General features: G+C 37.5%; 1 long non-coding RNA gene across 1 annotated transcript; it reads right to left on the bottom strand.

The window, feature by feature from the left end:
- Nucleotides 1-6,459: 6,459 nt before the first annotated feature.
- On the bottom strand, nucleotides 6,460-13,571 carry LOC135744756 (uncharacterized). Its single transcript, XR_010530855.2, has 5 exons — nucleotides 13,351-13,571; nucleotides 12,562-12,603; nucleotides 12,393-12,436; nucleotides 12,246-12,297; nucleotides 6,460-6,950 (listed from the first exon to the last, which is right to left on the bottom strand). It is a non-coding gene; the product is annotated as an uncharacterized lncRNA (long non-coding RNA).

Consider the following 13,571-nt stretch of genomic DNA (forward strand, 5'->3'; position numbering starts at 1 on the left):
ATTAATACATTTAATGTTAATGTTGTACAATTTGATAGAAGTAGCTCTGTAATTGCATTTATATGATATTTATTTTATATTCTTTCTCTTTGGTCAAGAGATTATGTATGTCTCTGTGCTTGATTAATTTACTTTAGATATTTTTGTAATGTACACAACACAATATGAAGTATATTAAATTGTTCTGTATTCAAAATATGTGTATGTGTCTTAATATTTAATGATTTTAATATAACATTTTAAATATTAAAAACAGCTTTATAATAAAATAGTAGTGTGATGCTAATACATTTCTATTAATGTAATGCTAGTATATTTCTAATATGCTGAAGTACTATTAAAGTGTTCTTAAAGCACAGTTAAATTAAGCTTTAAATGTATTCTAACTGTATTTTTAAGTGTATGAGAAGTGCATTTCAAATGAATTTTAAAGAAGTACACTTAAATTGCACTAAATATATTTGAAGTTGTTCCAATTTAACACAATTTCAATATATTAAATATAATGAAAATAGATTAAAATTGACTTTAAATATATCTTGAAATGCATTTAATATATTTGAAGTGGGTTCAATATAATACATTTAATCAAGTTCAAGTTCGTTTATTTATAAAGCACAGTTTCACACAGTCAGACGACTGCCCAAAGTGCTGTACAATGCAAAACAGATCAAGGTACAAATAAACAATATTAAAAATAAAAAAGAAAAGTTATTTAAATAAAACAACAGTGGAAACACACAATTTTAGTGCGTGGCTTCCAACAATAGTAAGTGCAATTCCTATGCACTCACGATAGATCACAACAAGCAAGGCTGTAAACAAAACTTAAAAACTAAACGTGATCATCAGGGAAGGCGAGGGAAAAAAGATGGGTTTTTAAAAGCGATTTAAAAATCCCTAAAGAGGGAGCAGTTCTAATATGTAAAGGTAGGCTGTTCCACAGCCTTGGGCCTGTGATGGAGAAAGCTCTATCACCTCTACGTTTTAACCTGGATGAGGGAATCGTTAGTAAGTTTTGGCTTCCAGATCGGAGTGCTCGGGTGGGGTTGTGAGGAGAAATGAGTTCAGATAAATAGCTGGGCGCAAGACTGTGTAGACATTTATAGACAAATAAAATTATTTTAAAATGTACGCGGAACTGGATCGGTTAATATGCATTTAGTATAGTAGCTTTTAAATATATTAAGTATGTCCCAAAAAATACTATTTAAAAATATTTCTTTTTCACCTGGGATAACTTTCTTATGCTAAAGTCCAATAAGACTGAGAAACTTATTATGGAACCAAATCGCTCCAAACATAATATGTCAGATTACACGTTGCCCAAGGATGGCTGCACAGTGGTGCCATCTTCCATGGTTAAGAATTTAGGCGTAATGTTTGACAGCAAACTATCTTTCGATAGTCATATCTCCAACGTCTGTCGCACAGCATTCTTCCATCTTAGAAATATCTCAAAAATACGCCATATGCTGTCTGCATCAGATGCAGAAAAGCTTATCCATGCTTTTATGACCTCTAGAATAGACTATTGTAACTCGTTACCCGGGGGATGCAATGCAAATCAGGTAAACAAGCTACAGCTGGTTCAAAATGCCGCCGCAACAGTGCTTACTCGCCCTAAAAAGTTTGACCACATTAGTCCAATTTTAAAACAGTCTAAAAGACTAAATATCTGTTTCCCATGCCTATTGGTACTTGAGTTTATTTAGTTGATGTCAAATTTACATTATTGTGCCAACATTGTTTAGCTCAAGTTTAGGATGACCTTCTGAAAATAACCTCTACCCAGACAGCACACATCTGGCCGACGTTGTGCCGACTTTCAAAGTTCCATCGGCAAGATGTCGCTCAGGGAGCCTTTCCTCATTGGGAAGATGACGTCTAGATGTCGGCATATCGTCGCAAATACCCTCGGGCCGATGTTTAAACGATGCAATTTCAGACGCTCTGCACGGGCTTTACCGGGCATTTATTTATTAATTTAAACCTTTATTCATTCACACTTATTCAGAATAATGTTTTTAGTTATTATTGCACAGAAGCACAAGTACACCACTGTCAATAACCGTTGCAAATTTATTCGTTTGACAAATATAACACATAAACAACTTTTAAAATCAGTAACAGAATATTTAGATGTGTCACACATAAATTACATATTCTGTAACTATTATACACTGCTATACTACTGTGTAAACGTTTTGAAACACTTAACTAAAATATTTCTTATACCCTTCAAAATAATATACTCTTAAGGTATATGATTCAATTACGTTTGTGGACAAAAATATAGTCTCAACATATACATTTATTTCAACTGAGAACTAAAATTTTATTGAAAACTTTTTTTCAAATTACTTGGACAAAATGATAAAATAAACAAGTAATTCAAGCCCATAATACATGGAAATCTCTTATAAAATATCTCAGGGTGAGATCTCAAAAAATTACTGAAAAAACCCAAGGGTATATATATTTCAAATTCTAGGCAAAGGGTGGCTGCATTTGAAAGGCTAAAATATAACAGTTTGGATTTTAGAAGTTTTAGTCTCAAGATAATTCACATATGTTGTACAAATGGGACACGGCCTGTGAAAACCCAGCAAAGTATTTCTTTGTGACTTACTGTTTTCTACATAAAGTCATCCTACACAATTCAGAAAACATTATCTGAAAACATAATCTTGACATCTTCAATACTGACTCAGTAAGGTCATGCCAAAGACTGAACTCAATGTTAAATCAGTAAATTCAAACTTTAGATGTCATTAGATGTTAAGACAGTAGCCTGGATTTCATATACAAGGTCACATATTTATGTATCTTAGAAATATATTGTAAATAATAATGTGCATGTACATAACAAAAACATTTAATCATAAAACATTTTCGTCAGGTCTTCTGTCTTTGTTTTCTGCACTCGTCTCTGCAAGCAGTGCCTTTAAAACTTAAAGGTTCCTCTTTGTTGCCTTTGTTTCCTGTCCCGAACACCGCCTTTTAAACATCTGGACACCACTTCTTCCTCTCCATGGTTCCTCTTTGTTGCTTTAGGATCACCTAAATGGAAACATCCAAAAAAATGTATTAATCATACAATCACATTTTATATTTAAATTTAGGTGCCTATGGCAAACATGAACAATCGTGTATATTGGATAGATAATCAAAAAGTGTACCCACAAAGCATACAGTACTTTATGTAAGCATATAAAACATCTGGTCTACTGTGTTGTTGCATTCCTGAATGTCTGGCTGTGCATTATAAACAGTGTTAATTCTTCTTTGCATCCTCAGCTATACTTAAAATGAGTGCTATAGGAGGAATTAATGCAAATGTCTTGAAAATTATACATTTTATTGTTAGAGATATCTAAAGATAACAGTCACCCACTTGCTTACCACCAAACTGTGTTGAAACTGTGCTGCGCCCCCGGCGAATGGCGACTCCACCTCCAGACGGTCCAGCTAATTTGGAACTAGTTCGGTTGTGCGTAGATAGATCTGTTTGCGTCGCCGGACGATACCCACTGTCGCCTATTTTATTCACTAACCGAGGGCAGCCTCGGCGTGGATGCGTTGGCACACAGCTGGCCGCGGGGGGTGCGTAAATACGCATTCCTTCCAGTGAGCTTTATTGCGCAGACACTGTGCAAAGTCAGGTAGGACGAGGAGAGCCTTTTATTAATCGTCCGTACTGGACGACCAAGAATTGGTTTTCATAGTTAATGCTCCTCGCGACAGCCCTCCCTGGCGGATTCCCCTGAGGAAGGACTTTCTTTCTCAAGGAAGGCGCACATTGGCACTTGCGCCCGACCTGTGCGATCTCCATGTATGGTCGTTGAGCGCGCGCAAGGTTTAGGTGATTTATCGCAAGCGGTATCTAACACCATCGACGCGGTTCGAGCACCGTCCACAAGACGGGCTTACGCGCTTAATGAAACCTTTTCGTCACCCGGTGCTCTTCGCAACGCGAGGACCCCAGAGAATGCCCATTAACATTGTGCTTTTATATCTTTAACATAGGTTAGATGGTAGGCTGTCCCTCCGGGCTGTTGATATCGCCGCTATTTCTGCTCATCACTCACTTATCAACGGCAGATCAGTTGGCCAGCATGATTTAATTATTACATTTTAAGAGGCGCTCGCAGGCTAAACCCCTCGCGCCCTCCCTCTTTCCTCCTGAGACCTGTCCATGGTGCTGAAGCCTTCAGGTCTCCGATTTTAGCCTTTGCAGTCTGCGAGTCTGAAGTTTTTTATCAATGAAAACTCTGACCCTGCTAGCATTGGCCTCCATGAAGAGAGTAGGGGATTTACATGCATTCTCTGTTGACGATTCGTGCCTTTAGTTTGGCCCTGCTGTCTCGAGTGTAACATTGAGACCCAGACCAGGCTACGTGCCCAAAGTTCCCACCACTCCCTTCAGAGATAAGGTGGTGAGCTTGCAAGCGCTGCCCCCGGGGGACGCAGACGCAGACCCGTCCGACTGAGGCTCCAAATTGAGTTTCAGTATGGAAGGCCATCAGAGCAAAAATGCGTAATGGTTTGAATTGCTCTTCCTCCGCTGCCTAGGCAGCCTTTGTTGCGGAGCATTGGCTGTCAGCCTTTCACTCGCTGTATTCTTACGAAACTTCGTGTTTGGCTTGGGCTCCACATTGTGTCCCAACGGGTTCCTTTGGGAGTATTATTCCGTGGGGTTAATCCTTCCAGCCCACGTTTCCCTTAGCAGAGCACTGCTTTGCTTACACAGCCAGGGCTGTCATTTATACCTCAACTACGGTTGACTTTCGCCCACCAATGGCCCTTAACGGGGCGGTGGCTTCCGCAGCGTTCCTATACCGCTCAGATAGGGCTCTTCCCAGTCGCTGGCACTACTGTGGGGTTAAAGGAACATCTAGTGCCCGGCCTTCTGCCTTAAAACCTAATTCTCCTTCTCCTTAAGTGGAACCGGAGGGCTTTACGCAGACACTGGAAGAGGTCAGCCCTCAGTGGCGTTTTGGTAGGGATTCCCAATTCGTCGGTCACGACGTGACGTCGTAGTGACCGACTGAAAGGGAACGTCTCGGTTACGGATGTAACCCTCGTTCCCTGAAGGAGGGAACGGAGACGTCACGTCCCGTCACCACAGGGCTGCTCCCTGCTGTTTATCGACTGGTCACTTTTTCCCGGCTTTCTCAGCGAAAAGAAGCTAATTTCCCTATTTGCACCTGCTGCTTATAAAGGCACCTGGCGGGCGGCGCCAGCATTATGCAAATATCTCAATGCCAAGTTCATTGGCGTTTTAGTAGTATACGAAGCAGATTGGTCTCTCTAAGCGAGTTCCCAATTCGTCGGTCACGACGTGACGTCTCCGTTCTTTCCTTCAGGGAACGAGGGTTACATCCGTAACCGAGACGTTTCGTGATGAATACTAATAAGCAATAAACCTGCTCTGGGGCATCAGATATAATAACTGTCTCACTCTCATTTCGCTGTATCTCAAAATCAAACGTTGTTGACTGGTTAAGGGGTACTTGGCTTGAAAAAATCATAAAAAGGGGTACTTTAGCCAAAAAAGTTTGAGAACCACTGGTATAATTGATGCACTTGCCGCCTGAGAAAAAGACGAACATGAGCAGAAACGATGTCCACCATCCGCTGGTCAAAAACATTTAATCTCCCTCTGAGTTTGTTTTCCATTAAAAATTTTATGAATATAATGACACCTGTCTGGCCATATGTGAAACCAGTATTAACTTCAATGCCAGTGTTTAAACAATGTTTTTATAGTTTCATAAAAACCCATAAGGCAAAAAAAAATGTATTTCTCTGGCTAAAATTATATTTTAAATATATGCACCCTCATGCCATGCACTCAATACAGTAGGTGATGGTATGCACCTATGAAGTTGTGTTTTAGGACATCAGAGTCCCGTCATGAGCCACAGGGTTTAATTTGGATTTGTCTGTGCATATTTTTTCCTCTTATAAGATTTTGTTACCATCCCCATACAGAAATGTAATATATGTCAATATATGTAAATTACATATATAATATCAGTGCCCATGTATGTCTGCTGCATATATGAAAGTATATGCAAAATTCATATATGTAAAATACATAGACATATATGAAAAATATATTTCAAAATATAGCAAAAATGGCCGTTTTCATGTAAGTGTCATATATTTTCCCATATATGGACATACATGTGAAATATATGTAAGACACATATATGTATACATGCATATATGTACTTATTTCCATAGTACATACTTTCACTTATATTAGGGATACAAATATGCTTCAAATATGACGACACCATGTACTTTCACTTATATTAGGGATACAAATATGCTTCTTATATGATGCCACCATGTACTTTCACTTATATTAGGGATACAAATATGATTCTAATAAGATGACACCATGTACTTTCACTTATATTAGGGATACAAATATGATTCTAATATGATGACACCATGTACTTTCACTTATATTAGGGATACAAATATGCTTCTAATATGATGACACCATGTACTTTCACTTATATTAGTGGCACAACTATGTTTTTTATACAGCCTGCACATATATTTGTACTCATTCTACAGAACACACAATTCCAAGTCTTTTCAAATACAAACTTTACTGCATTTTTTTCAGCACAGACTTGACAAGTACAAACAAGTACAAACTTTTCAAGTAAAAACTTTAACTTCATTTAACATCAACATCAGACTTTTTTTCTTTTTAAAGCCTTTTCAAAGCGCTCACTTTTTTCCCTCAGTATTACATTTTCAAACTTCTAGGCACATTTAAAACATTCCCAAACTCACTCGCTGGGGAAAAACACACTCATTTTTAGTTAACATTTTTCCTGGACATTGCCAGTCTTAGCTCTGCCATCTTCCCATTCAGGTCTGTTCCAATCTGTCCAGCCGAAACGAGTGCTTTGACATAACTGCATCTGAGAAGGTACATTTTAAAGAAAAAGTTTTAGGTATAAAGCAGACAAAACACTGGTGGATAAACTTATCACAAAGATAAAAAAAATCTTTATTGCAGTTTCTTCTAGTGCAAGTCCGTAAAATTAAGTGACAAAGTACGTGAATAGGCAAGTAAGGCCACACTTAGTGCAAGCATGGCGGCCAGTTTTGCACCAATTTAATTTGCAGGCGAGATAGGGTCATAGTGCCAAACACCACCCTCCACCACCTCTCATCGAAAATTCTTGAATGCATCTGTAGCCCCATGAATGATTGTCCATTTGTTGGCAGATATCTCCATGGGTGTGGTTCGAAAGCAAGCACTAAGCCGAAAGGGGTGGTGGTAGCACAGCAGTTAAGGAACCTGGCTAGTATGCTAGCCTAGATTTTGTGATTTGAATCCTGGTCACCACCGTTGTGCCCTTGAGCAAGGCACTTAACCCCAAGTGGAACTTTGTAAGTGTACAAACAGTATAATAAGAAGTAGGGCTGTCACTTTTTATCGATATTCGAATATGCATTCAAACATGACGTGAAATATCCACTATAAATAAACCATCCGGTTTTTAAAATGCCATGTGTAGCGCTTTTTTTACAGTCTAACACCTCGTAATAGGGAGACCGACGGCAATTGTGCGCAAGAGAGGGAAGACGTGGCTCCGGCTTCTGCAGACTTTTTTTGCTTTTTCTGTGGAAATTTTTTGGATAATTCTGCGGAATGATTTTAAATATTTAAAAAACAGTATAAGAGAATTTAAGCCGTAAATATTACAAAATTGCATCTAAAATAATTGAAATGAAATGAAATGAAATGAAATGAAATGAAATGAAAACACCAAACCAAACAAGTGCTCTGAATTAAATTGGACCAACACGAACCAGATAGATAGAATTATAGTTTGTATATAAAATTACATATATTATTGTTTATAGTGTTATAGCAGAATAAAAAGCTTGTGTTAAAGGGACATTCCACTTTTTTTGAAAATATGCAAATTTTTCAGCTCCCGAGTTAAACATTTGATTCTTACCGAGAAAATATACTCTCAAACTGGCGTAATAATCAGTGACTTTGCTGATGTAACATGGCTGCAGCAGGTGTAGTGATATTACACACTGCCCGAAAATAGTCCCCTTCGTTACTTTCAAATGGCAGGGGACTATTTTCGGGCAGTGCGTAATATCACTACGCCTGCTGCAGCCATGTTACATCAGCAAAGTCACTGATTATTATGCCAGAATGAGAGTATAGTTTTAACCATATCTGCCTAGAAAATAACAACTTTTAATTTCCGTCGGTCTTAGTACACAATTTAATTACAGAAGAGTCAAGTTTTAAATAGGAAAAATATTGAAACTCTTTGGTTATTTTTTAGCACAATGCTAATGGTCTGATCAGATTCAATGGATTGGATTGAATCAAATATTTAACTCTAGGGGAGCTGGAAAATGAGCATATTTTCAAAAAAAGTGGAATGTCCCTTTAATACAGTTTCGTTGTGAAATTAGCATGTATGAAGAATTTCATAATCTTTTTTACAACCCAATGTAAACCAAGGCTTTGAACCGGTTCAAGGAACGAAAACGAAAACCAGAAACGTTTGATGTTTTGCAAGGACCAGAAACGAAACCAGAAACTTTCCAAAAATATATGTTCCAGAACAGAACCGTTAATTGAAAATAATGGTAACCGGTTAATAACGTTATTTTTTCAGTTCTTTGACAAGATTTCTGTGCAATTTGACTCTGTGAAGTTCACTTCCGGTCATCGTTGACTCAGAGAAATGAGAAGCTTGCCACCAGCAGGTAGCCTACTCAAGCCCAAGTCTCTAATGCTCAATCATAAGAGGTAAATATTAGGGCTGGGTACCAAACGTCGATACTTTTATGGTATCGAACGAAAAACTCCGATACTTGAAGTATCGAAAAATTATTTATCTTTCTGTGCCAAATGTCGCTTCCAAAAAGCCAAGCGGCTGTGTCTGTGTGAGCCTGTAATTGCATGTAAGGACCTAAGGCGCTGGTGATTGGCTGTCCATCACCACGTGACGGGGAGGATTTCTGAAAATACTCGCAGTCACTCAACAGCACAAGTGTAGAAAGGATGCAATATGAGAAATACAGAAAGTCTTTGTGACATTTGTCTTAGAGTTAGCGCAAGTATGGCCGTGTTGTCTCCGTGAAAGGCACGTCAACCAAAACGGCGCTTCTCCTAAAGTGAAGAGGGGTTTCAATTTAAAGCACAACAGTCTCTCGACAAGGTGTTTAAACTTGACCCACACGCGCAGCTTCTGTCTCTCAATCCTTATGAAATACTCGCGCCTGTCTCTCCGCATCACAAAGCCTTCATGCCCTCATCTCCCAAAATGGACGATGCGTTTAAACCTATTTTTTACAGTCTATGGTTTAAACTTCATGCATTTAACTGGTTTGCTAATTTCACTTGAATGAAATGACATTGAACGCATCCCAAATGTATTTAATATTTTGATATATTAAGTTGAGTATTGTTTACAAAAAACACACATGCATACAAATCTTCCCAGTAAAACTCAAGTCACCCATTTAAATATTGTAACTTTTTGTCAAAGTTGCAGATATAATGAACCCACTTATTTAAATACTGTTAGTCCAAGCTAAAGACCATTTTACATTTCATAAAATAAAGCATTGTTAATTATATTCTTAAATTCTTTATTTTTGCCCTTATTTTCATAAAAAAACTAATAAGTGTTAAGGTTTCAATGGATTTTTAATCATATGGTATCGGGAAAAAGTACCGTTAGGAAATGGTATAGAAACGGAGGTATCGAAACTGGCACTGGATCGAAAGATTTTAAACAATACCCAGCCCTAGTAAATATTGTAGGCTACCAAGTATCTCAAGATGTTTTTTTTTTTTTTTTAATACTAATTAGTGGTGTAACGGATCACAGTTGGTCAGTGATCTGTACAGATCACGACCCACAGTTCGGCTCGCATGCGATTTGCGGAATAATATGCAAATTTAAATAGGGTGAAAGTTGATCATTTGCACGTGTGTCAAAGGCTTGCAAATGTTAACACTTAAGTGATTTTAAACAATTTAACCGCAAAAAGGCGCTAAAATAAAAAAAAATCTGTACACACAGATGCACATGTATTTGAATGTGTCCGGCCCAACTCCAATTAGGGCTGTCACTTTTTATTCGATATTCGAATATGCATTCGAACATGACGTGAAATATCCATATTCGAACTATAAATAAACCATCCGGTTTTTAAAATACCATGTGTAGTGCATTTTTTTAAGTAACACCTCGTAATAGGAAGGAGGCTGAGAGTGAGACCGACGACAGCAACTGTGCGCAAGAGAGGGAATCAAATTGGACCAACATGAACCTAATGTGCATGTCAAGATAGAATTATAGTTTGTATATAAAATGACATATTATTGTTTATATTAAATATTATAGCAGAATAAAAAAGCTTGTGCTAATACGTTCACATTATGAAATTAGCATGTATGAAGATAATTTCATCATTTTTACAATGCAATGTAAACTTTATATTAAACAACAACAGCATTTGTCTTGTAAACGGATTTGAAATGATCATGTGCTGACTGTCGCGCGTCACATAGACAACAGAGTCAAGTGAGATCTGCTTAACTTAGCGGTAAGTAAAATTTTTTCTCAAATATCAAAGGGTTTGTGCACTCTATCATTAAAACCGGTCAAGCAAACAGCACGCGCAGGGTTAATGTACTTGTCAATGACGGCTCACAAACGCGTGGGATAGGCTATGTATGTGTGCTTGTTGTCAAAGATATTACTTCTCACAAACACGCTCAAGCGCAGGATATGTTTGCTTGTCAATGACGTGCATTAAATCCGCTGAGTTTTCCGCCGAAATCTGCGGCGCGAATTCCGTTTGGGCTTCCTGCTGCAGTTTAAGTTATTGTCTGTACCTGTTCTGAATAGTTTTTTTCATATAAGTTGTTATTCATAAGTTTATAACCTGCTGTTTCAAAAGTAAAATAAATAATTCAGACAGTCCTGTTTATGACTGTCACTGTTAATAAATTTGTGATTGAATCTCCATTATAGTGGGTTTTTTTTTTTTGATGCACGCGGGGGGCACCTAGATATTCGAATGTATTCGGATACATTGCATGATATTCGATATCCGTTCGAATTTGATTTCTCTCAAAAGTGACACCCCTAACTCCAATCAAACATGATTATCCCTATGCCCTTCAAAGATCAGAACTCTTGATGTATAAAATACATTTGGCGAATAAAGCACAGAAAAACATCATAATTTTCACTTTATGTGGAGCGACTGTTTATGCAGCATCTTCTTCCCGAAGCGCCGTTTGGAATTCGTCCTCCGTCTGAGTGTGTGCGCGTGTGTTTAAGTGCACTCAACAAATGTAGGCATGTCAGTTATGTCGCTTACATAATTTAGCCTTTTTAATGTTCGATGACAAGATAGAGACTTAACTTATTAGTCTACATAATTTTTCTTATGGTTTAATGTCCTAATGATCAGCCTACTTATTTTTATGTCCCACAGCTGACATGGAACGTTATTAACCGGTCCGGGAACTTAATTTTTTTGTTCTAACCGGTTCAGGAACGTCAACTTTAGGGTTGAACCAAAAAACGGAAACGTTAAAATACTGTTTCTGTTCGGAACGAACCAATTGGGAAAAAAATTAATCACATGCTGACTGTCGCATGTCACATAGACGACAGAGCGAAGTAAGATCTGCTTAACTCAGCGGTAAGTTTTATTTCTCAAATATCAATGGTTTGTGCTCTCTATCATTAAAAACGGTCAAGCAAACAGCACGCGCAGGGTTAATGTATATGCACGCGCGCATACATAGGCTATGTATGTGTGCTTGTTTTCAGTGACGATTACTTTTCAGAAACACGCTCAAGCGCGGGATATGTGTGCTTGATTTTTCTCAAAAGTGACAGCCCTAATAAGAAGATCCTTTATAAAGACAGTACATATAGACAGGAGCCATCTTAAAAAACAGCCTCGATAAGTCGACCAACGAATGTCGTGCTATATACATTTGACACCCCTATAATCCCTCCCTCAATGGAAAAGCTAACCAAGCCAATGTAAAGTGAGCTGACTCGACCTTACCTGTAGGGTACTATGCAATGGAAAAGCGCCTTTAGGGTGCAAAACCCCTTTAACCATAAAACAGGGTTAAAATGACGTGCTGTCTCTGATATATTATATATAACTGCAATATAAAAACTTAAGATTTACATTACCATAACATCTTCACTCTGAAGAGTCGCTCAGTTTCTTCTAACTCACTCAAGTCTTTTAGAGAGAGTGATAGAGGTAATGTGATTAGTAGCTACTGAATACACTACAGTTTATACATTTAGTACATTACTTAATTACTTGCCATTTACCTTTCATTATGTACCATGACTGGATAATCCATCCATTCGCTGACCTTTAATAAAAAATACAAAGATAAACTTTAATAATTTAAGTTTATTAAATAAGTAATTATTAAATAAATAGTTTTTAATAATTAACACCTGTCACCGGTATCAACTGGCAGAAATTCACTCTTACCATACAGCATGTGAAAGATCTCAGAAAATCACTCTGATGGGCCTACAAAAAGAGAAATAATAAAAGGGAAAAACACTGCGATTAGGCAAGGATTAAGCCAAACATTAGTTGTAATTTTGGTGAGGTAGTATTGACTCCAGCCATGTCAAGCTATAAGTGCTTGGCCTGCTTGCAATGTCTGCTTAAACACAAACATAACCCTCTCACTAAAATAAAAGTATAACTCTTACATAAAGATAAATATAAGGGATGTCAAAATGCATTAGATATGAACATTTTAAATATATTAATAAAGCACACCACCTGTTGCCAGAAAGCTGCTTTTATCTATATAATTTACATGCAGATGTAACAGTTAAATTACAATGTCTGTGAAAATGTCTGTTCACGTTATTTTTCTAGAATTATTTCTCAAGTGACTGTTAGGCAACATAAATGTATTGCGTTTTTTAAACAAATCGTATTTTGTAAATTATGAATTAACTGCATAAATAAGTGCCTTATTAATCACTGTTCCTTTAAGTACATGCTTCATAAGGTTAACCAGAATAATATAAACTGAAAGATTCTGAACAGTTTTGTGCATTGTGCAATAACATTAAATTAAAACATAACGTTACTTACAAAAACACCCAAGAAAAATTAAGCATCAAACCATAGTAAACTGCAAGCTACACGATTACTACGACAAAAACTTGCAAACCTCCCCCAACAGTAATGACTAATTAGGCTGTAACAAACTAGACAGCAAGAAACTTATGCAAAATATATTAAATATTTTAAACTTACTTCTAAAACCCCGCTGTACTGTTATCCTCTTCTCTCAGTCCTTATGGTGCGTTCCAGGCAGGTTTTTAAACCCGTGAGTTACGACTTCAAAACCACGACTCACGACCCTATGCGTTCCAGGCAGCCTGTAACTCGTGTTTTTACAACCTTCTACCGGTGAAAGTGCACTGGAACGGCAGTCAAACCCGTGACTTCCCACCCGTGAACTCGTACTAGATCGA

This window comes from Paramisgurnus dabryanus, chromosome 5, assembly GCF_030506205.2.
Source record: "Paramisgurnus dabryanus chromosome 5, PD_genome_1.1, whole genome shotgun sequence".
NCBI classification, from domain to species: Eukaryota; Metazoa; Chordata; class Actinopteri; order Cypriniformes; family Cobitidae; genus Paramisgurnus; species Paramisgurnus dabryanus.